We start from the raw sequence: 26,574 nt of genomic DNA, 5'->3' as shown, positions 1-26,574 counted from the left end.
TTGTAAAATAGTGCATATATGCCAAAACGTGGGCTGCGTCGAGGGGCTGACTACTTCGGCCATCCCCAAATGTGACACATATTGTTGTTAGCACTTAGGAAAGGAGGAAAGAAAGCCTTGATAAGTCCTGACAGTTCACAGACCCAGGATCCCACTAGTATGTGGCAGCTGGTACTCATGCACCTCATCTGGAAGCCTTGCCCCAGCTAACACACACCTGTGCAAAGGCAGTAAACTTGAATTGGTTTTATGCTAGTAGGATGCCGATGCTGCTTCTCTGAATCCCAAGCCAGTGCTAGGGCATGTGACCTTCACTCTGTCCCTCCTGGGCCAACTGAAGATACTTGAATACAAGCCAGACTTCACTTGAAGGAGTTCGTGAAACTGTCACAGAAAACAAGAAAGATACAGATTCTTTACCCAAACTTGGTGTCAATCCCAGGACTTCTATTATGCTAGGAAATGCTATGCTGACAATCCCTCAGAAAGCTTCTAGTAAAAGTCTTCAATAGCAGATTTTTTCCAGTTGTAGAAACACAGGAAGATAATTAACTTAATCCCTTATGAAATTTCCTTCTTAATAAGAGAGTATTAAATATTTAGCTGCATGAAAGATTTGTCCTTGGGCTTAAATGTGAAAAAGAAAATACTGAAAGAAAAAAGAAAGGCAAAATTCTGATATACATAATTTTGTCTATATAGAATTTTTTTATTGCCAAAAGAAGAAGAAAAAAAACATAAACAAAAAACAAGTTTCCACCTCCTCCCAGCCTCCCATTTCCCTTCCCCTCCTCCCACCCTTCTCCCCCTCCTCCCACCCTTCTCCCCCTTCCCCCACTCCTCTCCCCCTCCCTCTCCAGTCCACAGAGCAGTCCGGGTTCCCTGCCCTGTGTTAAGTCCTAGGTCCTCCCCCCTTCGTCCATATCTAGGAAGGTGAACATCCAAACTGGCTAGGCTCCCACAAAGCCAGCACATTAAGTAGGATCAAAACCCCCTGCCATTGTCCTTGGTGTCTCATCAGCCCTCATTGTTCGCCATGTTCAGAGAGTCCGGTTTTATCCCATGCTTTTTCGGTCACAGTCCAGCTGGCCTTGTTGAGCTCCCCGTAGATCAGCTCCACTGTCTCAGTGGGTGGATGCACGCCTCGTGGTCCCGAATTCTTTGCTCATGTTCTCCCTCCTTCTGCTCCTCCTTGGGACCTTGGGAGCTCAGTCCAGTGCTCCTGTGTGGGTCTCTGTCTCTATCTCTATCCATCACCAGATGAAGATTCTATGATGATATGCAAGATATTCGTCAGTATTGCTCTAGGATAGGGTCATTTCAGGTTCCCAATCCTCAGCTGCCCAAGGAACTAACTGGGAAGTATTAATTTTTGCCTATGAGACAATTATTTGGAAATTACCACTGTAATTTTGTTTTAGTTTTAGCAAAATCGGCTTTTTGTAACTCAATTAATTATCTCAATTGCTTCTACGAAGGCAAAAAGAACTCAGTTTCTGTTTGCTAATCTCATGTGCCACCAGTTCCCTGAAGGGGGATTGCAGGCCTCAGACTGTGCCCAGGAGAGGCCATGTACCTCCTTCTCCTGCGGCTGCACTCCCTTTAATCCACTTGATCAGGGCTGAGTACGTGATGATCTTAGTCTAATCCAAGGAACTGACAAGAAATTCATTAATTATGCATTTCATTTATTTCTGTATATGGGGAAATACCTTGTAATGATTGCTTTTATGTCTTTTATTATTCCTCCATCCATCTTTCTATTTATCAATTCAGGTGCTACTTAGTACAGTCATTTACCATGATCATTTATATTCATAAACCTTATCATCCCACATTCTTCCTCTTAGCTGCCCAAATATACATCCAGCTCAGTGACTCTTAATTCATCCTTGGTTGCCCGTACCAAGGAAGCTAGTGAAAACATTGCATTGTGCATTAAATGGACAGATTTTACATTATTAAAGCTATCACAAGTTGGACATAGTAGGAGTACTACTATAATCCTGCCAGGAAAATTGGGCGTGATCTGGCTATAAAAGGGACTCTTTAAAAAACAACAACAAAAAGCCCTAGCTCTACAAGGTCAGTTTCAAAAGTTTGTCATAATTAGCCAAGTGAAGAATACCTGTGAAGACATTGCACGGCAAAAAAACAAGTCCCAGGGAGAGCTAAGATGGGGAACGGAAACTACAAGAAAGTGAGACCCTGTTTCCAGTGTTTGATGTTATAGGAATGCAGAGTTTGAAGATAGTTCCAGGACAGCCTTGGAAGCAGCAGCATTTGTGTAAGAACTGCGCAGGCAATGGGAAAGTGAGCAGTACAGAGTGGTCTGGTTTGAGACTTTTAAACAAGAGGTTGCTCCATTCATAGTGGCAGGCAGACACTTGGGATCCCTGTAAGTGCTTGGAAATGGGATGGGTCTGAACTAACTGAAGAGGAGCTTGTAAAAAAGGGTTCTAACTTTTCTGAGGTTATAAGTGAATGAATGGGCGTTTCGCTGGTAGCCCCTCACAGATCTTACGGTAGTTCCAGAAGTCACATGCTCGTAAGCATTGTTCCAGCTGCCCCATTATGGAAACAGTGGGGCGGAGAGGAAAAGATGCAGGAAGGATGCATCTTGACAGCCAATTGTAGTTCTAATCTCTAGAGCTGGCAGAGAGGGGCCTATTCGGGAATATGCTGCTCTTGCCAGTGGCAGCTGGCAATTAATGCGGAAATGTGACTTCCAGCTTGTAAAGAACTGAGGATTTCTCTGCGCGGATTTAAAGAGAGTTGGCACACACTCAGTTTTCTACTGCCCTGTGCTAAAATCACTTGAGTATAAATACAGTAAGAAATAATATGCATAGAAGGCTAATTCTATCCATATTAACCTTCACTCAAGTCCATGAAAAGTTTAGGAAGTACTGAAGTTACAGCTGCTACTCAGAGTCCAAAACAAAAACAGCAAACAACAAACCCACCAAACCAAACCAAACCTAAATAAACAACAGCAGCAACAACAAAACAAGCAAAACACAGCACCTGATCAATTCCAGATTCCAGTTTCAGCTCCAGGTCCCAGCCTGTGCCAAGCGTAACTCAGTACTCAATCCTATAGATTTTTTGTTTTGTTTTGTTTTGTTTTTCAAAATGGCCACTCTTGATGTCTCTGATGCGCTGGGACCATAAACTGTGGCACTACTCTGTCTACTCCAAAAGCACCTTCTGCAATTCCTTTATCTGGATAATGACTTCTTTTTCCATGTCAAGGGTAAACTTGTTCTTTCTAAAAATGTTATGTGAAGGTTCTAATCATAACACTACCATCCTCTTTGACATCCCCTGCCCCACTCTGAACTCCACAACATCCCACACTGCTGTGGCTAAGTAAATTGGAATAGATGAGTATTGGCTTGACTTCATTAAACAATCCAACAGAGAAAATGAACTATCATTCATACAGCCATGGTGGAACGCAGAAAGAAACACTGAACTGGGAGGACAGAGGCATGCAGAATGTAATGTGTTTTCCTCCAGGAGAACAGGCACAGTTGGGGAGATGAAGCATGGGAAGTTTCAGACAAGAAAAAAAGTGAATTGTTGTTATCTTTTTGAGTCTCTTCTGAGCATCCCACAAAAGTTTTATACCCTTATTTTGAAGCTAAAACTAAGAATTTACATAATTTGATGAAAATCGCTCAGTCGTAGGTAAAATCAGAAGTGTTGAAAATTGGAAATCTGAATCAAAATCAGATTTCTCAATTTCCTTTTTGTGCTTCATATTCAAAGTACTTAAATACCTTCAGAGACAAAGCCTCATCACAGAACCCTACTCAGAATGACATAAGATTTGATTCCATGACACAAGAGTTATACAGCATAAAGGGAGGGGGAGTACTAGTCAGGATAAATTGTCTTCTGTGTTCTCAGCCAGCTCTCACATTGCTCTAAAACAACTAGAAAATTAATCTGAATGATTCGCTCCTGATAAGATGTTTAAATCTCTGCCGATGATTTTTCTAGTCCTCTCAAACATCTGTAAGAAGATATAGCAGTGAGCCCCTGTGCACACGGCTAAGCAAAGTCTTCCCCAGTAACAAGAGGAGCAATAATATTAGGAAACATGAAAAAAATACTTGACTTCACAAAAACTGCATTTTGACTTTGAAAATCCCATGTTAGGAAAAGGAACAATAAAAACTTGGGGAAAACATCTGAACAACTATGGCAGGCAATGAACTTCTCCCTGAAATATATGTAGAAACAAAATTAGTGTGATGACAAGACATGTTAAAATGGATAAAACACTTCTTCATATTTCCACAGAGTTGATACTCAAACAAAGCTGAGAACAGAAAAGTGTTCTCACTATCAATCTTAACAAAATCAAATTATAATATACACTCATTACTATAAACACAAAAGAAAGACAACATTTAAAACAACAGACTAACCAAGTTTCCAGAGCAGAACAAGTATTATATGCAAATTTTTACTCAGTAAAGCTTATTTTACTATATAAATATATGAACACGTGTATGCATGTATATATATGTGTGTGTGTGTGTGTGTGTGTGTGTGTGTGTGTGTGTGTATGCGTTGGGGACACAGCCTTTGTGGTAGATTTTTAGAATATGGAGTAGAGATAATGGTACCATGAGAAAGGAAAATAATTCAGGGTCTCCACTCCTCTGCAACAGATGATGCATGATGCTCCGCTAAAGAATTAAATTCAAATAATTTTTTAGACATGGTCTAAATCCAATGCTGAAAACCCTGAATGTTCTTGAGAAACACATATTGAGTAGATCAGTTTCATATTGATCCATCTGATAAATTCACATCTGTGGACGAGTCTCATAATTTGCAATAATTAGAGTTTATTATCCACATATTTCTCTTTGAACAGAGACTGAGCGCAAAAGCATAAACAAAGATTATATAATGTGCTTGCACATTATAATATTATCAGCTTTTGAAAATTATTCTAATTTTAAAATAGTTAAGTCTAGTTATGGGTATTAGAGAAAGTTCGCTACTTTAGTGATGCACACACATACACACATACATTCACACACTCACACACTCACACACATACACACATACATGCACACACGCACACACACATGCATGTGCACACTCACAACTCACTCACACACATACACACATACATGCACACACGCACACACATGCATGTGCACACTCACACACTCACTCACACACATACACACATACATGCACACACGCACACACACACGTGCATGTGCACACTCACACACTCACTCACACACATACACACACACTTTAAGAGCTATAAGTACATCACATTGAAAAGGGAATTAGCTTTGTGCATTTCATGATGCAATGAGAGGGTTCATGTGTCCTCCACTGTAGTCTATGGATTAGATGTTTTTCCTTCCATCAAAACACTGGAGACACAATTTTTATCTCCCCATGCCTAATAATGCCAGGAAAATGGGGGAAACAGATAAAATCTGTTTCATCTTCAGATATTAAAGAAATGAAAAGAAAAAGTAAACTGGAAGAAGAAGAGAAGGCAGCTCACACTTAGTGAATGACTGTTAGGTTCATTTAGTGTTTCTGTAGTATGGTGACAATTTCAGAAAAAAAAGTGAGCTCACACAACTCCCTCAACAGAAGAAAAACCCAGGTTTTTCTAAGCCCAAGATTAATGGATTGTTGATATTATGAAAAAAATAAAGTAAAAGTTCTAGGTTTTAGGAACAACAAAAGCTAATTCTTCCTCTGCTTTACATGCTAGGTAGGAAAATGAACTGACAATTTAGCTAAATTTATTCATCTTATTTTCAAAATAACTATTTGATGGAAAGGCTACCATTACTGTCATTTTGTAGATGATAACATAAAAATTCACCTGTGTTCAAATTCATACCATAACTAATACTATATTACATATGTGAGGGTGATCGTCCCTGTTTCTAAACACTGAGCTATCTCGGTTCCTCTACAGATCAATGATAAAGAGAGTGGTCAAGCTCTAAGGGAAATACAAGCTTGGAAGCCACCTAAGACAGGTAAAAATGTCTCTGGACAGCTCCCTGTGTGATAGGTATTCTTGGTTGTCAACTTGACTACATCTGGAATTAACTAGAACCCAAGCAGATGGGTACAACCGTGAAGGATTTTTATTAATTTAGTAATTGGAATTGGAAAGGCCCACCTTTACTGTGACTCTTTTGAGGTGGGAAGAGCAGCTAATTAAAACTAAAGATCGGTATCTTTAATTTTTATTGAAGAATGAAGATGAACATGGGGACAACATTTCTTGTGTCATTCTATATAAAGTAAGTAGAAGAAGGAACCTTAGTCTCTCTTTGTCTGCTTGCCCTTACAGCTAGAAAGTTCATTCCTTCATTGACATTAGAGCCTCCTTCTGAAGGATTCCAATGTATAGTGAAGACCAGCTGAAGATTCAGTTTTGTGGACTGAACAACTACTGGATTTTTGAATGATCTATTAATAGAAAGTCATTGTTAGACTAACTGGACCACAGCCTGCAAGACACTCTAATAAATGCATATACATACATACACATACATATATAAATTTATATACATATACATTCACACACTCATACACATATATATGGATAAGATACTGTGAAATACCACAGAATTATTGGAATTCATAATGCTCTTTTTCTCTAGAGAACCTTGGATAAGAACCCTATTACGCAGGTTATTTTCTCTTTATTTAATAGTCAAGTATTTAGTTTAAATGAAAAAAGTTTCATACTCCATTGAGTAGCAATGAAATTTCCATCCTCATTAAATTTCTTATTAGAAAAAAAATAGGAAAATAATAGATTATGAGGTGCTTTATTCTATCATATGGGTACAATGCTTTCTCTCTTCCTTTGTTTTATGCAAGCCTAATGCCAAAATCTTTCGAGTTAGCATGTTACCCTGGTCAGCCACTGTTCTTGCCTTTGCATTGTTTATTCTGAAGATGCTCTCTTCTGTGTAATTTTAATATATAATGGGTTATTGTGGAATACCATGATTTTAGTATGCTGTGAACACTAGAATTTAATCTTCTTTCTTCAGGACAGTGACTCCTTCTCCTGGGATAAATGCAGAAGTTGGGTTTCTGGGAATATAAAGTTCTGGCTTAAAGGTTTTATTTATTTGTTTTTATTTTGATTCTGTTTATTTTCTTTCATTTGACCTTGCAGAATCTCGTAAGGCCAGATTCATGCCTGTATAGAATGAAACGTAGTTTATGCATATTGTCCTGTGCTGTGCTACCCTACCCTTCCCTCACTCCCTTGCCCCCATAGTCTCCTCCCCCAACAGACAGTCTTGCTTCCAATATTTCAGATTTTTGAGAAAGCGCCATAGTATTTGTTACATTGACTACACTAATTTATACCCCACCATGTGTGTGTAAGAGTTCCCCTTTCTCTATGTTCTTCCAAGTATTTCAAATATTTTATCTCTTAATAACTGTACTTAGAAGATGGTTGAGAGAAATTTCTGAAATTCATCATTTTGCTTTCTATTAGTGCAAGCCATCATGCCTCTACACATATGCAGTTATTATGCATCAATTATAATGACATAAATAGAGACTGGGAGAATACTTAGTGGATAAATTGTTTGCTGTGCAAGTGTGAGTACCAGACATCAGAACCCCAAACCCACATAAAATCTGGGTGAGTATGGTAGTCATCACTAATCCCAGAATTAGAGAGGCAGAGATAGAGAATCTTGGGTGAAATTGACTGGCTAACTGAGACAGAATTGACAAACTTCAGATTCAGTAGAGACCCTGTCTCCATATGTAAAAGTAAAGAGCAATGAAGAAGACACATGATGACAACCTTGGGGGTCTTTACTCATATGCACACACAACAAAAGTAAAAGATATAAGTAAAGTTGTATCAAACTGCAATAGCAGTTAGAAATTGGGAACTACTGAAGAAAAATAAATTAGAGCCAATGAAGCTGCTGCTGAGTAGGAAGCTCCAGTGTGAGTCCAAGTTGTTGTTAGCATAGTTCTCATGGTCTCAAACAATAAATGTCCAGCAACCATATACAAGGATAGACAAGAGAAGAAGGTTCATTACCACATCTGCAAGCCTGTAGATGTTTGTTTTTTTCCTATCTAAAAGAGTAGAATTACGTGCAATATCAAATTTCTTCCTCCATAGGCAGTTTTTTAAACAGGTCTTTCTCTTCAGATTTCATTTCAGCATCTCTCTCTAACCTTTTTTCTGACTCTCTTTATGATCATAACATTTTTCAGCATTTGCTTCCACTGTACACTAATGATTCAAGTTCCCACTACTATCTTTTGGATTGGGTTTCTTTTTCAATACAGATGGTACTCTTTCTTTCCCTTTGGTTCCATAATCATCATCATCATCATCGTCGTCATCATCATCATCATCATCATCATTTCTTTTCTTTAAATACTGTCAAGCCCCTATACAGAGTTGGCATAATGTCTACAAGGTCTAATCCAAACTGATTCTTGTATGAAGCTAATTATGAGGCATTAATAAAATACCTGATTACCAAATCCCTTTCTCTGATCATTCACACCACAAGTAGCAGAAAAGGGGCTTTCACAACATTTAACTATGTTTTTCTTACAACCAATAACTAATTGAAAGTGGAAATCTGTTTTGTATATTTGTTTTCTTTATTATCACTAAAATGTTTGTTTGTTTGTTTTTGGTTTTTCGAGACAGGGTTTCTCTGTGGTTTTGGAGCCTGTCCTGGAACTAGCTCTGTAGACCAGGCTGGTCTCGAACTCACAGAGATCCGCCTGCCTCTGCCTCCCGAGTGCTGGGATTAAAGGCGTGCGCCACCACTGCCCGGCTTATCACTAAAATGTATCAACCGTATTAGTGAAACAAAAATGTAATAATAAATGAGATGTCCCACACTATCCTGAGTGAGGCCCAAAAATACAAATATGGTATGTACTTACTCATTAGTGGATTCTAGCCATAAACAAAGGACATTGAGCCTATAGTTTACGATCCCAGAAAAGCTAAGTAGTAAGGTGAACCCAAAGAAAAACATATATAGGTACTCCTGAAAATTGGAAGCAGACAAGATTGCAAAAGTTGAGAGAATAGGGGTGGGGTGGGGTGTAGGAAGGGGAGAGAGGAGAGAGAAGGGAGAAGGGGAGGGTTGGGGAGAGCTTGGGGGAGTGGGATGGTTGAAATGGAGGAAGGACGGATATGGGGGCAGGGAAGAAGATATCTTAATTAAGGGAGTTAATTTTGGGGTTGGCAAGAGGCTTGGCTCTAGAGGGGTTCCCAGGTGTCCATGGGGATGTCCCCAGCTAGGACCCTGGGCAGTGGAGGAGAGGGTTCCTGAACTGGCCTTGTCCCATAGTCAGAGTGATGACTATCTTGAATATCACCATAGAACCTTTGTCTGGCAACAGATGCAGATAGAGAAAGAGACCCACATTGGAACACTGGACTGAGCTCCCAAGGTCCATTTGAAGAGCAGAAGGAGGGACAATATCAGCAAGGAAGTCAGGACCAAGAGGGGTTGGTCCACCCACTGAGACAGTGTGCTTGATCTAGTGGGAGCTCACCAAATCCAGCTGAACTGGGGTTGAATGAGAATGGGATCAAACTGGACCCTCTGAATGTGGCTGACAATTGGGGCCAATTGAGAAGCCAATGATAATGGCACTGGGATTTGTCTCTACTGGCTGTTTGGGATACTAGTCTGTTTGGATACACACCAAACTTCCTAATCGTGGATGGAGGGGGGAGGGCCTTGGACTTCCCACAGGGCAGGGTACCCTGCCCTTTCTTAGGACTGGAGCCGGGGGAGAGGAAGAGGAGAGTGGGAAGGAAATGGGAGGAGGGGGAGGAAGTGGAAATTTTGAATGGTATTATTTATAAAGCAATGAAAAATAAAAAAATAATAAATGAGATGATTTACACAGTAATGTGGTTCTGAGGTTGAAATGGCTTGGAAGCTTCCCGCTACCTAGTGATATCATAGCTTACTGAATGTCAGAATAACTTATGGATGCATGCTTGTGATGATTTTGTGGGAAATTCTGCACTACCTGAGGATGTGCCAATAACAAGGACTGATAATAGTACACAGTAATACTATACATGACTATACTGCTGAATGTGCTTATGGCATAATACATGATAAATCAATTTCCTACATTGTACCATGTTCAGGAGTAAAATCATGCCTGGTACTAGAAACCTAGCTAGTGAGGTCATGAATCTTAGAAAAGTATCTACTACTGCCATATTGCCAGATCAACATAATTCCTTTATACATTCTAAATATTTCCTTACACCCACAGATAAGTATAGCAGCCACCTTTCCTCAAAGAGTTTCCGTTTACAGCAAATAGAGACTGTTATGAAAACCACACTTAGATACAATGCAGGGATCAACAGATCAAGGGGAGGCAAATCCCAGTGGCTACATCTGTATCATAGCCCTTGTATCTATGGCTTGGAGAATATCATCAAAGAGGAACAGAAACATTGTGAGATCCAGAATATCAGAAAGTATGCTATGAAAGACCCTATTCTAGAAATGGTTGCACAAACAAGGCCAGGGCAGAAGTAATATAAATAGACATGCTAATGTTTTATCGGGACATTTTCTCAGGATCTGTGCTTAAACAAAGAATTGCAGGAAGCTAATAACTGGATGGGGGAAGGAGAATGATTCTCTCCTAGGGTGAGCCCTCATTGGCCATCCAATGCAAGGTAGTCAAACTTGACATCAAAGCCATCCCACTAAAATCAGGAACACGACAAGGCTGTCCACTCTCTCCATACCTCTTCAATATAGTGCTTGAAGTGCTAGCAACAGCAATAGACAACATAAGGGGATCGAAGGGATTCGAATTGGAAAGGAAGAAGTTAAACTTTCATTATTGCAGATGATATGATAGTGCACATAAGCGACCCCAGAAACTCCACCAAAGAACTCCTACAGCTGAAAAACACCTTTAGTAGCGTGGCAGGATACAAGATCAATTCTAAAAAATCAGTTGCACTCCTATACACAAAGGATAAGGAAGCAGAGAGGGAAATCAGAGAAGCATCACCTTTCACGATAGCCACAAATAGCATAAAATATCTTGTGGTAACTCTAACCAAGGAAGTGAAACATCTATTTGACAAGAACTTTAAGTCTTTGAAGAAAGAAATTGAGGAGGATGCCATATATCTAAATAGTAAAGAAAGACTCAGCATATTGAATTTTATGTAATTGTGCATACATACGTGTCACAATAAAAAATCTATGAAAAAGAAAGCTACTAATTTAAGATCAAGGGGACATGAGAGAGGTTGGAGGGAGAGAGCCTGGGAGGGTCTGGAGAGAGGAAAGAAAAAGGGAAATAGTGCTTTAATTAAATTAATATGTTAATTAAAATGTATGCATTTTAACTTAAATAATAAAGAAAAAAACTAAAAATTCTAAGTGACTGAGGAAGATGCAAACTGTGAGCATCCACATACAAGCACACCTATGAGTGTGTGTCCATATGGACATTTGTGCCACATGAGAAAAACTGATAAGACACACACAAGCACACATACAAAGTAATTAAATACATGTCTGTTTTTCTTTTGGCAACTCTTCTCTTTTGTTTACATGTTACATCACTATACAGCAACCAATGTACAAAACAAAATTATTAAATATATGTTGTTTCATTCCCTAATAATGTTATTATGTAACATGAGCTGGGCTCTCTCCTGAAGTTTCTATGGGCTTTCATGTGTCTGTGTGCTAAGTTGTGTGTATGTTTGTGTGCAAAGTGAAGCAGACAAACAGCTTCTCTTGTGATTTTCAGTGTGTTTTCGTAAGAAGAAATGGAAAGTGTAGCATGGAATATAATTTTATATTCCCCAGACACTGGATAGAATGTATTTCTTAAATTAAATGAATAAAGTCAAGTGAGGTGATAATTTTTTGGTAAATAAATATTCTTCAGGAAGACAACTCATGGATACTTGAAGAGATTATTAAGTGCCTTGTAATCTGCATTTTAATTTTGAATGTCATTTTAGTTTCATAAATAACTGAAGTATATATGTTTGGATGTTACCTACTTGGTCCTGATATAGAAATAGATATTCAACAATCAGCTTCCCATAATCTCTATTTCTAGGTATATAATCTAGCTAAAAGGGAAGGACTCCCTTCTTTCAGTTATATATGCTTTTAGCTATATCAAACTAGTGTACAGAACAAGCAGACATCTGTGTGCATCTGTTAGATGATGGTGCGGCTTGATAGAGTAACATTCCTATAGCTCTTGGTGATCATAGTCTGACTTGTTTTTTTTTAATTTTTTAATTTATTTATTTATTAAAGATTTCTGTCTCTTCCCCGCCACCGCCTCCCATTTCCTTCCCCCTCCCCCAATTAAGCCCCCCCCAGCCCGAAAAGCAATCAGGGTTCCCTGCCCTGTGGGAAGTCCAAGGAACCCCCACTTCCATCCAGGTCTAGTAAGTTGAGCATCCAAACTGCCTAGGCTCCCACAAAGTCAGTGTGTGCAGTAGGATCAGAAACCCATTGCCATTGTTCTTGAGTTCTCAGTAGTCCTCATTGTCCGCTATGTTCAGAGAGTCCGGTTTTATCCCAGGCTTTTCCAGACCCAGGCCATCTGGTCTTGGTGAGTTCCCAGTAGAACATCCCCATTGTCTAAGTGTGTGGGTGCACCCCTCACGGTCCTGAGTTCCTTGCTCGTGCTCTCTCTCCTTCTGCTCCTGATTTGGACCTTGAGATTTCAGTCCTGTGCTCCAATGTGGGTCTCTGTCTCTGTCTCCTTTCATCGCTTGCTGAAGGTTAATATTCAGGAGGATGCCTATATGTTTTTCTTTGGGTTCTCCTTATTTAGCTTCTCTAGGATCACTAATTATAGGCTCAATGTCCTTGGTTTATGGCTAGAAACAAAAATGCAAACTTGTGCAACCACTTTGGAAAGCAGTATGGCGGTTTCTCAGGAAATTCGGGATCAACTTACCCCTGGACCCAGCAATACCACTCTTGGGAATATACCCAAGAGAGGCCTTATCATACAACAAAAGTATATGCTCTACGATGTTCATAGCAGCATTGTTTGTGATAGCCAGAACCTGGAAACAACCTAGATGCCCTTCAATGGAAGAATGGATGAAGAAAGTATGGAATATATACATATTAGAGTACTACTCAGCAGTAAGAAACAAGGACTTCTTGAATTTTGCATACAAATGGATGGAAATAGAAAACACTATCCTGAGTGAGGTAAGCCAGACCCAAAAAGAGGAACATGGAATGTACTCACTCATATTTGGTTTCTAGCCATAGTCTGACTTGTATGTCTCTTCTGTCAGTTGGCTCATGCTCTACCATCCTAGACTCTATCATTGATTAATTTTTGTATTGTGTTCTCTTCTCATTTTGAATGAAACAGGGATTGAACACCAACTCCTACCCAGAATATAGAAAGTTACTGCTACTGTGTATCACATCATGCATACAATGTGGAAACTTTTGATTCAGAGGAAGACTTGTACTCCATACTCTGGAGATTAAGTAGTAATACCTGGGGCAGTGTAGAAAGATATGCCACTTGTGAATTTTAAAACCATACAGATTGGATTAAAGTTTAGAAATATGTATTGGTGGCTGCAATTTCTAACTTCCAACTGAGTGTCATAGTTCAGACACTGAAGTTATCTCTGTCGTCTGCTACCATTCTGCAGAGTACTGTACCTTCAGATTGTTTTACTAGGGAATTTGCTCTACTCTTGGTTAAAACTAGTTTTAACCAAAGTGTTAAAACTGTTCTTTTTGTTCATCCTAAAGGAAACTCACAGCATTTACCTTACACAGCAACTATCTTCTCTTTCATTACTCAAAGGTTAAGGAACACCCTTGTAAGTGAACAAAGAGCACAAAGGATATAAGAGCTAAATCTAAAGTGTTCACAGAGGCAGATCCAGCTTTGTTTCTTTGTTTTCAGAGACAGGGACCCAGTACACAGCCCTGGGCTGTCTTGGAAGTCATAGATAGTGATCTGCCTGCCTCTCATCCAGAGTTCTAAGTTTAAAGGGACACACCACACCCAGTTCATGACAAACATCCAATGCTGCTGCCAAAGGGTCTTCAAAGGACAGCAGTTTGCTTCTGTCATTTGAATCTGCTTTCATCGCCATTAGGATGAACGATAGGTAAACAAGGCACCTTAAAAATTATATAGAGGGCCAAATCCTTGGATGTTTATTACTCTTTCTTTCATTTTATGGTAATAAGTTAGAAGTTTAGAATAGAGATATTACTGTATTTTTCCTTATTTAATTGGAAATGACAGCTATTTGAGAGTGGTTAACTATAAGAATTGAGAAGAATGAACTCTTCCTGGAGAGTAACTTCAAAATGCTCAACTATGTACCTAAAACGTGCTGTTATAGTTTACAATTTCAGAAACAAAACTGAACAAGTCTGGCTAGGAATATGGGTTTAATCATCTGTGAACAAAGAAAAATAGGATGAGAAAACCTTAGTGAACATCCTCCCCCACCATAGCATCTCATTTGTGCTTCTAGAGTACCTTCAGACAGTTCCTGAATGCAAGTGATTTCCCTCCAAGAGGTTCATGATAACTGACTGCTCTATTTGTACCAGTAGAAATATGGAATCACCTTCTTGTAGTGTAAATTAAAGGCCATTTCCAGAGAAAAGGCTGCTTGGGAGGCCAAGTCATAAACATAGCATGATGGAATGGACAAGAGCAATCCCAAGCTCAACTCACCTCCCAGATTCAAAGGGCAGGGTGCTATCAGCATCACTGTCTTATTTTGACTGGCTTCTCTAACACTCAGATATATTATAGGTTTCACAGATCTAATTTTTATAATGCATTACAATGGCCTTCAATTACCACTGGAATGATGAGGCAGAAGTGATCCAATCTTATCTGAACAGGGCGGCTCTGCAGAAACACCATGGCATAAAGCCTGACATTTGAATACCATCTAGGAGTGAATTTTGAAAACTGTATCAAATTTTGGTATGAGAATTTGAATCTAGATGGGTGGAAACCAGTGGGAAAGGGTAATAGAGTTATCATTAATGTCCACAATGGACACAGTCTGGAACAGGGGAAACACAAACATAATGAAATTTATAGCATACTTATAGGTCCAGCATTGTGATATGTCCTCATAGTACCACTATGACTTGACACATTTGCCCCCATAAAAAGGCCCTCTGGTCAAGCAAGGGTACTCAGAATGGAAGAAGACAAGCTTCTACACACAAAAATATCTTATCTTTCAAAATACTTAATAATAAACTGATCACCTTAGAGTGTTGACTGCTTTCAACTGCACAGTGCTGGATGAGTCTCAGATATTAGCTATGTGAACTTCTCCAGTCTTCTCTTCCCCACAGTGAGTCACAGAAACTAGTTCTTCCTAAATGCAGCCATGACACTGACCAGGAAAACCATGCCTGTTTCTGTGGTTCTTTGGAAAGGCTTGCCTGTAAGGGCATACTCAGATCTCCAATGGCTAATTGCAGGTCATAGATACAACATTCCAGAGGTGACAGGCGAAGTCTCCCTCAGCAGGGAGGAATGCCAGAAACGCTCAGAGGTGATGGCACAGACAAATCCATCTGAGTCTCTCTTTACGCAGTTATGCTATCTTGTTCTTTATTCAATCCAATTAACACATTGTTGTTCATTCTCTACTGAAATTACTCCTAAACAATGACAATTTTCCCCAGGTATTTGGGCCTTCATGTCTGACAGTTCCAGGTGTTTTCTTAGGGCTTTGGAGACTGTGGATTAAAGGTCACCAAAGCAAAGGCAGGAAGAACATTTGTCAAGACTTGACAGAATCATATGTTATGTGCAAATACCTGTTGGCAAAATCAGGACATTCCCTCTGATTCTAAAGCCAAGAGCAAATTCGGCACACCACTCTGTCATCTCTCATTGTTTCCAGTAAAAATCACTTCACTCCCACATTTATTAAAATAGTTATACCTTAAAATTTAGTAAACCATTTTTTTTTCACTTTTGGTGATCATTACAGTGGAAATGTGTTGAAAAGTAAATATTATATATAATTTAATCTTATTTTACTGAATATTATTACACCTACTTATAAAAGCCTAAACAATTATCTCAGTACTCCAGAAGAAAAAGTAGATTGAAAAAGAATACAAGTCAAGGACCTTTACTTTTTGTTCCTGGGTGAGAATGTTCCTGGGCTGTAAGGAATTCTCATGAACTTAGTTACACAACACAAAATGTTCTATAGTTTTCAAGATGACAAATCTGAAATTAATGCATTGGGTATATGCTGTGGAACAATCTTTCTTCACACTGTGAAGATGTGTTGCTTACATTGGTTTAATAAAGAACTAGATGGCCAATAGCTAGGCAGGAAGAAGTTAGATGACACTTTTGGACAGGGAGAGAGCTCTTTGGGACTAAGAAGGGCAGTCATTAGCCAGATGGAGAGGGAACAAGGCACTCAAGAAGACAGGTAAATGACAGGAGCCAGGGGCAGCACATAGATTGATAAAAATGGGTTAATATAAATTGTAAGAGCTTGTTAGGAGCAATTCTAATTTATTGGCTGAGCTTTTATAATTGCTGAGAAATCTCCATGTGGTTATTTGGGAATGGGCTGACGGTTTGCCTACAGGGTTAAATCAAGGAAGCTGGGGGATACGCCCCTTATCCTTTATTCTGCATTTTCTATGACCACATACACTCCTTTCTTGACATTTTGACATTCTTGATTCATTGGTAAAAAGATCCAAATATTTAAATCATTGCTAATCTTTCCCTTTAAAGGTCTTTAATTTTATCATTTCTGCAAAACCTCCTGTGACAGAAGAAAATGCTCCTAAAGTCCGGGAATTCAGAACCATGAATCCCTAAGGATTCCTCTCTTCACATTTTCTCAGTGGGTACAGATTTCTGAAATTCAGGTTTTGATCAGACAGACCCATGACTGAATGTCAGTAAACTTCTGTAAAGATTGCAAGGTCAACTGTATGTGCAAAAACTTCCTCAATCTATCCCTCTAGTCTCTGAACATATATCAAAGCAAACCTGCTAAAATGTAGGAAGAGGAGCTTTAAATACATTAGAACCAAATCTACCTTGGACAACAAAAGGGCCTAGTGATTTACTTATATGCTTTCATTAAGAGGTAGGAAAACAGAGGGAACCCCAACTCAGCCAAGAGCAATTCTTCATTAGAATGTCCAGGAAATTTCAATTAGCCAAAGTCCTATTTTGAGAATGTTAGATGTTGGACAGACGTTTAGGAGGAAAAGCAGCCAAGACGCTTACCTTAAATAACAAATCTTTCTTCCCATAACGGAGCTCCTTCAGTTGGGCTTGGATTTTTTCCGACTGTAAAAGCAGAGATATGCATTAGTGCCTATGCTAACTTTTATTTTCGATCTTGAAGATTTAAATTTTCCACACTGCACAGGAGTAAACCTTTTAGCCTAGTCAAGCAGAAGCCTATAATTTGGACAATCAACAGAGAAGACTAAATTTAGCTTTGACATCAGACACGTAGACATCTGGGCCAGGAAGCAAGATTTCATTCTGTTTAAAACATCATATGTTTACAAAGGTGTTATTTAAATAACTTCCTGTCTTCTACTCTACACACAAACATGGAAAATATCTGTAATGAGGCATGATAAAAAAAATCTAATTTTAAGAGCCAAAGGTGATGTGGGATTCCCTTCTGTACACTGTGAATACCACTGGTTAATAAAGAAACTGGTTTGGCCTGATAGAGTAGAGTAGGACTAAGAAGGGAAAAACTAAAGTGAATTCTGGGAGAAAGCAGGACAGAGTTAGAGAGAAGTCATGTAGCCCAGCTGGAGACAGATGTACAAAACCTTGCCGGGTAAGCCGCAGCCTCGTGGCGCTACACAGATTAGTGGAGATGTGTTAATTTAAGATAGGGGTTAGTCAGAAATATTCTTAAGCTATAGACCAAACAGTATTGCAAACAATATTGTTACTGTGTGATTATTTCTGGAGTCTGGACAGCCAAGAAATGAACAAGCAACCTCCTACAACACAAAGGCATGTGTATGGATGCCGTTATCTTTGTTTGTACTGAATTGCTTTTTAAGATCCATGAGTGTAAATGCGTGGAAAGATTTAATCCACTGTATGTTCAACAGACACTAGCAAACAAACAGATAGAATGTCAGGAAAATTCCATTAGTCAAGGGTGAACAGTGCTACAGAAGACCACACTTTATACCAAGATCCTTATAAATATAGATACATTTAACAAGCTCAGTTGCTCCCAGTGACATGCACCTTTACCTGCATCCTTATAATTTATCTGTAAGTTGGAGAAGGAGACTGTGTCTTCTGAACCTTTTAGAAAAGACACAGTTACCAGTACTGTAGAGTACTTCAGCTCACTGCATTCTTACTCTTGAAATAATAGATCCTCTTACTTCACTGGGCAGAAACATCTAAATGGGCATATACATACACACATGTGCACATATACACATGGTAAGGGGCAAATATGTAAAACATAATGAAGAGTCGTAGATGCTCCCTTCTTTAGCCCATATTACAAAGTCAGATAATGTGAAGAAGAGCACACTGTATGATCTGAAACTATGTGAGAATTCGTGAAGCAGTCTAGTACATCCCTACTTATGGACTCACAGCAACTGTGATAGCATTCACCAAGCCTTTCAAAACCAAGCCAGACCAGATTCCAGGATGGAGAGGAGAATTAGTCTTCCCCAGGATGAACCTTCAGATACCAACTGGTCAGCTCTAGAAACATACATATGCAGGCAATACTAAACAGACCCAAGAGAATGTTTTTTTATATTTGTATATGTATATGTAACAGTAAGTTTTGAAACACATAGCCTGTGAATTTGAGAGGGAGCAGGGATTAGGAGCATGGGAAGAATAAGAGGCGGGGGAATGATATAATTATATTTTAATTAAATTATAAGTATTTCTGAAAAAATTTGGTAACAAAGCCAACTATTTGAATTTCTCTGATGAAGGAAGGTCGTTGGTTAATTAATAAATAAACTGCTTGACCCTCATAGGTTAAAACATAGGTGGGTAGAGTAAACAGAACAGAATGCTGGGAGGAAGAGAAAGTGAGCTCAGACTCAATAGCTCTCCTCTCTGGGGCAGACGCAATGAAGCTCTGACCCAGGATGGACATAGGCTAGAATCTTCCCAGTAAGCGCAACTTGGGGTGCTACACACATTATTAGAAATGGGCTAGTCCAGGTGCGAGAGTTAGCCGAGAAGAGGCTAGATATAATGGGCCAAGCAATGTTTAAAAGAATGGTGTGTTGTTATTTTGGGGCATAAGCTAGCTGGCAGCCAGGAGCCGGGAGGCAGGAATGCAGCCCACAGCTCCTACTACATTTCTCATTTCGTTTTTCTTTTCCAAAGCATCCCATGTCTGCCAAAAGTTATTCTCTTTTTCTAATAGGGGCAGATAAACATCCTATGCTCATTATCAGAAGACTGAACTTACTAGTAAAAACATGGGTTTGCCAGAGGTTATTAATGAAGAATATTTGCACATGACCCTTCAACCTCTGGCACTTTTGCTTTTATGTTGAAATTAATGCTTCTTATAACTATTTTGATTACAAAGTCTCCCAAAATAATGATAACCAATTCAGAGCCTTGTCTTATACTAAGTTTATCTCTACGGCGATTCTGATTCACATGGTTATCGTCACTTAGGCCACTAACTTTACTAATGAGCAATCCTGTTACGCCTGGTCTTCAGGACTCTTACCCAAGCCAAAGAGTCTCTCAATAGAGTTGACAAGTGTGGGTGAGAATCGGCAGATCACTGCTCCTCATAGTAAGTATTCATGTGACCCGTCCAGTGCCATCTCCAGTCCTGATAATTAGTGCTGGAGTTTCTCAGAGAGGTGAAGGACTAATGTCAACTATTTCTGATAACCATTTATAATCTATTTGCATAGAAGGTGTGCATTAGGATCTAAACTTTTCAATATAATAACAAATGTTTAAAGCAACATTAGGTGATGGTTTTAGTTTATAAAATTAGAATTAAATTGAGATTTTATTTTCTACTTTTTATTGTGATGTGTGTATGTGTGTATACATTTAGTAACTACAACATGGTAGAATCATAGTAGATTTCTTAGCTTGTGTTATCATGAAGATATGAATTCTTTGTACTCTCATGTCATCTGTATTTCATAGTCCAGACTAATTATCAGTATGCTGTTAAACAAAATCCTTTCTTAGGTTTTCATGAAGAATATTCAAAAACAATACATCTAAAGTAATATATCTATTATGTAATGTATGCTAATTTGAAGCATATAACATGCTAACTGTCTTAACTTGTCAGCAATATTTTGATAAGTTAAAACTATCAAAAGGATACGCCTCTAAAAATTATACACAATTTGGAATCTCAGTGATTTTATTTTTAATACATTGCTAATTGTAAATGCAATTCCAAATATCAGGTCATGAAGATCATGAAGGTCCTGGAATGTCTGCATGTGCATGAGCTAATTAAAGCTGTGATAATGACAATGACAGCTAGGAGGACAAGGATGTAGGCAACCGTGACAGAACATTTTAGCTCCTTGGTCTTATTTATGAGAAAACAGTCTAATCTGAAATTCTTTCCTACACATTTATGTTCAAATAACTTTCCCTTTATGAAATAATAGTGGTAGCAACAGCAGATGGTGTTGGGTTTGCAGTTTTTAATGTTTGTAGTATAACTATTTTCTCTGGATTGAAACATTAGCTCTGGGAGGAGGCAGGCTCTGAAGACTCGGAAAGCTAATTATTGTTCACTATGCCCATGAAGCCCAGGAACTTAGAAGATTCCTGGCAGTGTCAAACAAGGTCATAGAAACAGTGGTGATTTCGGGGTAGAGGGGAATCTCTAACTCGCTAAGTTGTCTTTGGTTGTGCAGCAAAGCCAGAGAGATGCAGCTTCATGAGCTGTTGCCCAAGCTGTGGTGAGGATTCTAGAGGTGCAGCTGCCTCTATTCATTCTGCTTCTAGTTCCCTATGTGCAGTGAATACATATTTCTTCACATATCCCTGGGAAAAGCCATATTACATGGTGTTCTATGCCAAATCACAGCGTATTTCGTTCCTGTGCGGGTATAGAGCCGAGAGCCCGTGGCCGAGATGATGAGCTGCTTTCAGCTAGTCTCCAGCACAAAAGATTGTTACTTTGTTTTAAGAAATAATGATGAATCAAATAATAAAATTTTGCACATATTATTCTAAAATACTATTTTGACAGTGTAAACATTTCCCTTTTAACCCAGAATACTGAGCTCTGATATTATTCTATGAATATTTAACAAGATATGGCAAAATGAATAAATTATATGAACTTAACTGCATTTCAACTTTTAAGGCGATAACATGAAAAACATAATGATGAACAAATGAGATTTAATTTTCACTGAACTGAGGGAAATTAGGAACATTCTTGAATGAAGAGGATAAACTATAAATGGAGGAACTCTTTAATTTTCTAAACACCAGTGATACCTCTAGGGCCCCCTTCTCCCCTGTACTTGAGTTTTGTGAGGATCTGATTACCTGTTCAGTGCAACTTTTATCCAGATATTTTCCCTTTTCTGTTGTTGTTTCTTGAGATAGAGTCTTGAATGGCTCAAGTCTCCCTCAAGAATCAGTGTTGTGGGTTAGAGTGACCTTGAACTCTTGATTTTCCTGTATTATAGCCCAGGTGTTGGTATCACAGGTACCTGCACCACATGTGGCTTAGACACTTCTTATTTAAAACACCACTCTATTTACTATATCACAGTATTCAAAAATTTCCCAATGCCCATTTTTCCTATTTCAACAACCCCAATTATATGAACAATGTCATGCTGATTTTTACCCAAACAGAGCAAAATGCGATGAAATGAAGCTCTTCCTTGCATCAGATCCACAAACTAACCAGTTGTATTTTCCTTTTTATAGAGACTCGACACTACTTACTTTCTATGTCTTAAAGTTTTCCATCCATTGTGTATGTATGTATTTATATCATATATATACATGCACACATGGATGGATATATACATATATAAACACATATCCATATATACCCATCCATATGTATATATGGATGCCAAATTACAGCGTATTTCATTCATTCTCATATATATATACATACATTCATATATATATATATATGAAACTTATTCTCCAAATGATCATATTACATGCAAGCTTGAAGTATAGCATTCTTGATAATGGCTTTGTCTTAGAATATATTTTGAGCCCTCATATTGCCTAAGCATGTGACCTTGTTCTTACAAGCAGGAGAGGAAGGGAGATTATGTTTTTCCTAATTTCCCTATTCCACCTATAGAAAGGTGATGGGAAAGGTATTTGTAACTTAAGGGAAATAGGATAATTTCATAGTTAGACAATGACGGACCTGTTTAAGCAGCTCATTCTCCCTTCTGGACATCTTTGGAGGGGTCAACTTTCAAACTTTAAAGTCATCTTTCTTCTCTTAAGCTTCGTTCCTTCCCATTTTCTTCATAGACATCAGGTCTTCCTGGAATGTTAATGCTTCCTTGCCTGTTCCTTATAACTCATGGGATTTTCAGTGGGTGAGCTTTCTTCATGTATGCTTTCTAAGTGCCCCGGAGACACCAGCACTCTTGTCTTTAACCTACACTCACTTGTAAACTTCACTATTACTTTACTACTCTCCTTAATAGTTCCTACAAGATACAGTTCTATTTTTTTAAATTGATTTTTATTGAGCTCTACATTTTTCTCTGCTCCCCTCTCTGCCTCTCTCCTCCTATTCAACCCTCACTCAAGGTTCCCATGCTCCCACTTTACTTAGGAGATCATGTCTTTTTCTATTTCCCATGTAGATTAGATCTATGTAAGTCTCTCTTAGTGGCTGCATTGTTGTCTAAATTCTCTGGGATTGTGGTTTGTAGGCTGGCTTTCTTTGCTTTATGTTTAAAAACCACCTATGAGTGAGTACATGTGACAATTGTCTTTCTGTGTCTGGCTTACCTCACTCAAAATAATGTTTTCTAGCTCCATCCATGTTCTTGCAAAATTCAAGCTGTTGTTATTTTTTTTCTGCTGTGTTGTACTCCATTGTGTAAATGTACCATATTTTACTTATCCATTCTTTGGTTAAGGGGCATTTAGGTTGTTTCCAGGTCCTGGCTATGACAAATGATGCTGCTATGAACATAGTTGAGAACATGTCCTTGTGGCATTATTGAGCATCCTTTGGATATTTACCCAAAAGTGGTAGTACTGGGTCTAGAGAAAGGTTGTTTCCTAATTTTAAGAGAAATTGCCACACTGACATCCAAAGTGGCTGTACCAGCTTTCATTCCCACCAGCAGTGCAAGAGTGTCCCTTTACCCCACAACCCATGTAGATTAGATCTATGTATATCTCTCTTAGGGTCCTCGTTGTTATCTAGGTTCTCTTGGATTGTGATTTGTGGGCTGGTTTTCTTTGTTTCTATTTTGAACTTACCATCAGGTCAGAGTTAGATAAAACTGACTATTGTGACTAAATGTTTCTTCTTCCTTGAGTTATATATAAGAAAATCTAATTGCACAGGAAATAGAACAAGCATGCCTGTTTACCTGGTAAGCTAATACAATCCTACGAACTTTGCTGGTGGAATAGAAATGTCACAAATCTTAAGGAAAATACAGTGGGCATCGTATAATTTCCTGCTGGGGAGAATTGGTTCATACAATGAGACAGGTGTTAAAAAATCATTTTATGAACATGACATTGGGTACATTTCTATTTTTTCATTTGTGTAATGTTGAAATAACTAGATGCATACAAAAACTAAAATGTATTTTATTTTGCATTCAGTATTTCATTTGTGTTAGGGGAAAAGCCATTAGTTCTTTAGATTATACAAGATTTAATTCAATAATAATCTTAACCAGGTACACTTGTGAAAAAGTCATATTTACTCACCTCTTTTGCATGAATCCCACACAGCTTGCTTCCGGACAACAATTTGTTCTTCAAGCTTTTATTCTGAGGAAGGAAAGAGAATTTTACACAAAAAGTGATAAGTTATTAAGAACTTCATCATTTAATTCAGCCATATCACTCTGTTTGGCTCACAGACTAAAGTTACGTGTTATCTAAAGAGTTTACTATTCACTCTAAAATAATTTTCTGATTAAAATTATCATCAATTATTATTAAGATATTTACTCAAAACAAAAAAAAAACTTTGGTGAACGAGATGGCTCAGTAGGTAAATGTCCTTGCCACCAAGATGGCCTGAGATTGATCCCAAGGAACCACATGATGGAAGGAGAGAACTGACTCCCAAAAGTGGTCTTATGATCACCACAGTTATGCCATGACACATGCAGATGAACACACACAGACACCAACACACACACACACACACACACACACACACACACACACACGGTGGGCACACATACAAATATAAAGAAAAAAATTAAAATACAAAAATTGACTGAAGGCGTAAGTCACAAACAATGCCACACCAATTTGGAATTATGATTAATAGGGTGGTATTTATTTAAAGGGGAAAAAACTTACAGATCGCCATCCCAGACAACAGCCCTCTACACAACCAGGAAGGGAGTCTAGTTGCCGGGGGAGCAGGAAGTGAAGAGAGAGAGGAGAGGGAAGTGGCCACTTTTTTAAAGGGAGAGAGACCATGCCCCAATGGGCTGGTATCTCAGCAGCTATAGGCTAGAGGAGTGGGAGGACCTCCTGCAACAATTGACCTAGAATTTTTCTTCACTTCTGTTTCTTTACTGTTATGTGTAGTTTTATAAGCTAACCTGGGCCCCACATGAGCACTCCATATGACCTTCTGCAAGCATCTCTCCCATGGCACTGACACAAAGGGCACCTTATTGTCTATTACAATAAAGCCACATCTCAACAAAAGTCTGAATTGCCCCTGAAGACTAGTTTGAGAATCTTATAACTTATGGATAAGTGTTATATTTAAAGGTTCTTTCATGTTTAAAAGCTAGTTCTGATTCAGGCCTCAGAAGTGAGTGACCTGTTAACCTGTTTTATTTAGTATTTTTGCATCCAAGTTCATGAGTGAGATTGGTCTGTAATTACCTTTCTTAGTAATGTCTTTCTGTGATTTGGGTATCAGGGTAATTGTAGACTCATAAAAAGAGTTTGGCAATGTTCCTTCTGTTTCTGTTGTGTGGAACAATTTGAGGAGCATTGATATTAGTTCTTCTTTGAAAATCTTGTAGAATTCTGAGCTGAAACCATCTGGTCCTGGGCTTTTTTTTGGTTGGGAGACTTTTGATGACTGTTTCTATTCCTTCAGCAGTTATAGGTCTGTTTGATTTGCATATCTAGTCTTGATTTAATTTTGGTAAGTGATATTTATTCAGAAAGTTGTCCATTTCTTTTAAGTTTTCCAATTTTGTGGAGTAAAGGTTTTCAAAATATGATCTGATGATTGCCTCTGTGTCTGTTGTTATGTCCCCCTTTTCATTTCTGATATTGTTAATTTGGATGTTCTCTCTCTGCCTTTTGGTTAGTTTGGAAAAGGGTTTGTCTATTTTGTTGATTTTCTCGAAGAACCAACTCTTTGTCTCATTGGTTCTTTGTGTATTGTTTTCTTTTTTCTATGTTGTTCAGATCTCAAGTTGATTATTTCCTGCCATCTAGCTCTCTTAGGGAAGTTTGCTTCTTTTTGTTCTAAAGTTTTCCAATATTCTGTTAATTCACTAGTGTAGGATTTTTCCCACTTCTTTGTGTCTGTACTTAGTGCTATGAACTTTCCTCTCAACACACTTTCATTTTGTCCCATAAATTTGGGTATGTTCTGTGGTCATTTTCATTGAATTTTAGGAAGTCTTTAATTTCTCCCTTTATTTCTTCCTTGACCCATTGATGATTCAGATGAGGACTATTTATTTTCCATGTGTTTGTGGGTTTTCTGGAATTAGTATTGCTGTTGACTTGTAGTTTTAAACCATGGTAATCTGATAAGGTACATTGGGTTATACCATTTTTTTTTGTATTTGTTGAGATTTGTTTTGATACAGAGTGTGTGGTCAGTTTTGGGAATGTTCCATGAGTTGCTGAGAAGAAGGTATATCCTTTTCGGTTTAGATGGAATATTCTATAGATATTTGTTAAGTCGATTTGAGTTATAACATCTATTAGTTCTCTTATATCTCTGTTCATTTTATGTCTTAATGACCTGTCCAGTGGTGAGAGGGGAGTGTTGAAGTCTCCCACTATTAGTGTGTGTGGTTTAATGTATGATTTAAGCTATAGAAGTGTTTCTTTTATGAAGTAATAAGGGTGGCGGCGGGGCTGCGTCCCCAACACCCTGGCCACCTGCCCGGCTAGCTTATGCCCCGAAATAATTACACGGACACTGTATTCTTTTAAACACTGCTTGGCCCTTTAGCCCTAGCCCTTACTGGCTAATTCTGTTATCCCGATCAACCCATCTCTAATAATCGGTGAGCACCGGTCTTACCGGGA

This window comes from Microtus oregoni, unplaced genomic scaffold, assembly GCF_018167655.1.
Source record: "Microtus oregoni isolate MIOR12 unplaced genomic scaffold, Mior012 000019F_ref0000042, whole genome shotgun sequence".
In the NCBI taxonomy this organism is placed as follows: domain Eukaryota; kingdom Metazoa; phylum Chordata; class Mammalia; order Rodentia; family Cricetidae; genus Microtus; species Microtus oregoni.
Note: the sequence above shows the minus strand (reverse complement) of the source record.